A 5,356-nucleotide genomic window follows, 5' to 3' on the forward strand; every position below is an offset into this window, starting at 1 on the left:
TATCATAGCCGTTGTTAAGTGTTAATTCACGGGGCCAGCGACGGTACGACGATCTTTGGAGAATCACGGGTGACACATGCTACATTGCAAGAGGGCCGCGTCCTACTGTGCTTAGCTAATTCTGGGCGAGGGGACAGCTCCCGTTTTGCTTCAGAGTAGTTCTCTCGTGCATGCATCAGAGATGATATTTTTGTCTAATAATACCTCAACTAACTACCTAGCTACTAGTAGTAGATGATGGGTTTGAATAGCTCTAGGATATTTGTGATTGGTGATGGTGCTATCTAATCCTGGCCCATCTTCCTAGGGACAGGAGATCATATCCAGGGGACCGGAGCGCCATATTCAATTTCATCACGCTTTTAGTCGACTTCTCTACGCCTACGTGTTTCCACACTTTGCCATGTTGGCTGGCTCCTTCGGTTGTTGAGAGAACACTGCCCACTTGAACAATGAGACCGCCTATATACTTCTGGCGCCTGGAAAAAGGTGTAAGGCCTCATTTGGTTGCAGGGTTTCCCGGGGGGATCCCCGCTGTTTCCCCGGGCCAGAGAACCACGGGCCGAGTTGGCCCAGGGAAACCGAGTTGGTCATTTGAACCGCATCCATCTCGGGGTAACCCTGCCCGACCCACGTCCTTTCCACGGGGAGGAAACCCACGAGAGCTCCTATGCACCGCTCGCTGTGGCGAATTGTCGAGCGGACGCACAGGCGCGTCTCCAGCTGGGCCGGCCCATTCGCGCAACGCAGTGAAAAAATCGATAGACAAAATTTCTTGCTTTGCTATGGCGTGCGGAGCTAAATGTAATGGAGACCCGAACATTTTCTTAAATTCCTAACGCGAAAATTATTTTGAAAACGTGTTTCTTAAAAAGCGAACACTTTCCAAATTTTAGAAGAAAAACTAAAAGGCATGAAGAAACTTTTCATAAACTGAACACTTTTTAAAATCCCGAACATTTTTTGAATTTAGGGAACAAAATTTTGAAATCAAGAACAAAATTTGAACATGAACATTTTTAAAGCACGAACATTTTTTTAATCTTGAGAACAAATTTTGAAAGGTGAACAAATTTGTAAGCGCGGAAATTTGAGAACAAAATTTGAACATGAAATTTTTTTAAAGCACGAACATTTTTTTAATCTTGAGAACAAAATTTGAAACAGAGAACAAATTTGGAAGCGCGGATTTTTTTTAAAGCATGAACATTTTTTTTGAATCTTGAGAACAAATTTTGAAACATAGAATAAATTTGGAAGCGCGAACAATTTCTTAAAGCACGAACATTTTTTGAATCTTGAGAACAAATTTTGAAACAAAGAACAAATTTGAAAAATCCCGAATATATTTGGAAGCACAAACATTTTTTGAAAACCTGAACAAAAAAGTTGAAGTCCGGTACATTATATTAATTTCGAAAATTTTGCACTTTTTTGTGTAACGAGAACAATTTTCGAATGTTAAGAACAATTTTTAAAAAATGAACTTTTTATGGAAAGGCAAACAAAATTTGAATATTTTGAAAAAAAGAGAAAAGAAAATGAAAATGAAATAATAAACCAAATAAAGAAAACAAACTGAAAAAACAAAAAAGAAGAAAAAAAGGAAATAGAAAGGAATTTGAAAATCTGAAGAACAAAAAGGAAATAGAAAGAGAAGAAAAGGAATTGAAAAAATGAAATAAAGAAACAGAAAAACAAAGAAAGAAGAAAAAAAGAGAAAGAAAAAAAGAAACAGAAAAGGGAAAAACCAGTGAAAAAACGGTTCAAGAACCTTCTGGAAGGTTCCCAAATCGGTCAGGAACCTTCCAGAAAGTACCCAAAACCGGATACTGTAGCGCGTGTAGTTGGGCCGGCCCATGTGGATCGCTAGGTCGCTCGGCTCTGTGCGTTCGCTCGACAATCTGCCGCAATGAGTGTCCGCTAGGATATTCCGAAACCCACGACCCCAGAGCTCGGGGAGGAAATCCACGACTCGAGCGAGAAGAGCGAACGGCAGCGCCGTCGACCAAGATCCAGCGCCCCCGACCGCCTCCGAGCTCCTCCGCCGGCGACAAGAAGTGACGCTCCCGAGCCCCTCCCTCCGGTGCTGAGGATCCAAGCTCCGCCCCTCCAACGACGGCGACGGATCGTGGCCGTCACCGTTCTCCTTCCCCGGATCTCCCCTCCGCCTCCAAGCTCCGATCCCCTCCGGCGACGGCGGCGGCAACGGTTCCGCGGACGTTACTATCTCATCTGATCAAGGGTTTGCCCCCTCCTCCTTCCCCAATATTTTTCTTTTCAGTTCATGGCTTCACCATCCCTGATCTTGAACCACCGGTTCCATACGAGCTTGTATTTTTCTTATGTAGTTCTTGAACCACCAGTTCCATATGAGTTGTATTTTCATCTGTGCCAGCTACGATTTGTTTCTATGTAGCATGCTATGCCGCCCATCGAATTGTGAAAAGTAGTCTGAAGCTTGATGCATATAGTGGCTCATACATTTGGTAAAACTTTGGACTTGTATGCACCAGATTGGGTCAGTTGGTTCAATTTCATAGCTATGTATCTGCCATAGTATTTTCATTGTTGACATCAGATTTCATATGTTATATGAGGTACAGAACACTGATTACTGATTAGATTTAGATACAAGCAGATCAATATAGTTGTATGAATCAAGCTTCTGTGAGCAGGTGACATTTGTGAGCAACTATTCTGCATATATTTTAGATAGAAACTAGCAAAACAGCGCCCATGTTTTTTTTAATTGACATGAATCAACGCCACACCACTCTTGCCTTAAGAACATGTAAGAACTGGACTGCTCCGGATTCTTTTTTTGCCCATCTAGTTTGGCCGCCGTCAAATATTTATTTGCGACATGAATTCACGCCACCACCCTTGCCTTAAGAACGTGTGAGAACGGGACTGCTCCGGTTACCTTTTTTGTCCATCAAGGTTGGCTGCCGTCAAATGTTTACTTGTACGTGTTCTTTTTGGATGTACTTGAGTGCCTTCTCGATTCCACTCTGGCCTAGGTAAAAAATGTTTTGACTCCTACGTACAAATCTATATTAGCTTCTTTAAATCTGTACCATTCTTGTTTGCTAGTTAAATCTAGTCCGTTCATTCTAATAATACAATAGATAGTAACTCGAGCACTGCTGCCTGTTGCAGGCTTTTCAACTCACTATATGAGTTTGATCTTGTTATCTTTAATCGGTCGTTGAGAAGAAAGCAAGAAAGGTATGGGAAAGCTTAAATTTATTTGTTGGTATGAATTGAACAGCTAGCCAAGAAGAGATGTGATTGGTGATGTTTATGTTCTGAGTTCTGCTGCCGTTTACATGATAAATATTTTGCTGCTGGTTCTTATTAGATGAACCAAAGAGTAAAGGTAGAGAGATGATTTGTTTCCTTCCTAAGGTGTATAGCTGTACCTCCAAGATAGGCAAGAGCAATTCAATAGTTCATTTTAGTTTTCTACCTATAGTTCCAGGAAGGTGGAGCTGTAGCTGGAAGGTATATGAGACATATGTAGCTTACTTTTGTCTTGTTTGTTCACTTCTAGACAGATGGATATATGGCTGTTTATAGCAAAGCATGTGTAGAAATTGTTGCAAATGTGCAAATAAAGGTGTATAGTAGAATCACATATCTTTTTGTTTGTTATACATCTATTTCAAGCAGATCAGCTGTTGATTTCTTTTCATTGGCTTTGGTTTCATCATGCCTTTGTTTACACTCAGGCACTCAACAGATCAGCTGTGGTGTGACACCTATTTAACGGTGTGTTTAATGCTCTCACAAACCCATGATCAAAGAATGACCATATATTGATATGCATAAGTTTATAAGTTGTTTATTGACCTATATGCAGTGTTGTGTCTTCAGTGCAGATGATCGTGCCGTGATTTTGCCATGTAAGGACCTAGAAAATGGAAGTTCTTGGAGGGCAAACTCTGTTTTTTCTCTTTGTAGATACCCATTGAGACAAACAATATTATTTTGTGTCTACTCTTTTATTCACTTACTTCAATATGTCTTAGATTAATCGAAGCAATCTTTTTTCTTGAATATGTTGATACAATTTTATGTGCATTTATTTTGAAAATGCATATTTTCCCATGGCATGAAGGTCTTAGATATATCAGGGTGAGCACAACGAAAAGCATTGCAAGTCTTTCATTTGATTTAAGCGTAGTTGGTAATGTATTACACCAATCAAAATATAATAATGAACAACATTGTGATCTTACGTTGCTGCAAAGCGCATGATTACTTCAAGTGAATATTAAATCTGAGTACTTTGTAGTGACTGCAAGTGGCATTTTGGTTCTTAGGACATTCTGATTCTGAGTACTTTGTAGAGCTTCAAAGAAGCTTGAAGAAATTAATATTCTTTTCGCAAGCAATTTAGTCGATTTTTTTATGCACACTGCACATATCATATATTGGTTCATACTATTTCATCTTAATTCATTTATACTTAAAAGTAGTCTATTGAAACTGAACTGGTGCTAACTTAATATTTTGTGTAGTTCAGTCAACATCAAGATGCGGTACCTGATGTCCATGCAGAGTGGAGAAACGACTTGAGTAGGGCTAGTGATCGCCTCCTTGCAGTTCATCTAATTTGAAAGTATCTCTGCCTTGGACATGGCAAGTGATAATTCAATTTTCTTTTGTCGTGAACAAATTTGAATGATGATAGCACATGAAAACGATTTAGGCCAACGATTGATCTCAATGAGATGTGGACTGACCAGTATCTGAACCCTTGTGAACTGATGGTTTTATGTATTTGTTTATATGAAATTCTTAGATTTTATGTATTTGTTTTTTTAGAATTATTTGTGGAATTCTTATCTGTGGTCCATTGTTATTGGTAGAATTTTGTATGAAGGCTCTGAAATTTTGTATGTACAGATATGTTGTTATCTGTGTAGCAAAGTCGCTTGTGATATGTGTTAATTTGAGGGTTTTCCTTCCCTCCCCCTTGTTGCCATTTGGAAACCTGGGCAGTGGGAAGATCTCCCACGTGGTGGGAGGGAAACCATGAGCACAGGAAAAACCCCCTAGGGGTTTATTGCCCTGGTTTTTTTCTACCCAACAACCAAATGAGGCCTAAGTGTGAGTCGAATATCATTGAAAAATGGAAGGCTGGATGGTCGTATGAAACTCCGAACTGTTCTATGAATAGATCCACTATCCATTTCCTCCTGGAACCACCGCCTTCGACCATTCCTCTAAACCCCACTCGGCCTCGTTTTTCTCTCGCGCAGATAGCCCCCACCCTGCCCCTCCCCACCCAGCCAAATCAACCTTTGAAGCCCATACACCGGGGATGCCATGTCCTTGTTGGCGTCCA

The 5,356-nt window shown here is 40.4% G+C and overlaps 1 long non-coding RNA gene across 1 annotated transcript; it reads left to right on the forward strand.

Annotated features, from left to right (window-relative positions):
* Positions 1-1,913: 1,913 nt before the first annotated feature.
* LOC109734294 (uncharacterized) lies at positions 1,914-4,818 on the forward strand. Its single transcript, XR_002225832.4, has 2 exons — positions 1,914-2,245; positions 3,163-4,818. It is a non-coding gene; the product is annotated as an uncharacterized lncRNA (long non-coding RNA).
* The last annotated feature ends 538 nt before the right edge of the window (positions 4,819-5,356 follow it).

Source organism: Aegilops tauschii, chromosome 1 (assembly GCF_002575655.3).
Source record: "Aegilops tauschii subsp. strangulata cultivar AL8/78 chromosome 1, Aet v6.0, whole genome shotgun sequence".
NCBI classification, from domain to species: domain Eukaryota; kingdom Viridiplantae; phylum Streptophyta; class Magnoliopsida; order Poales; family Poaceae; genus Aegilops; species Aegilops tauschii.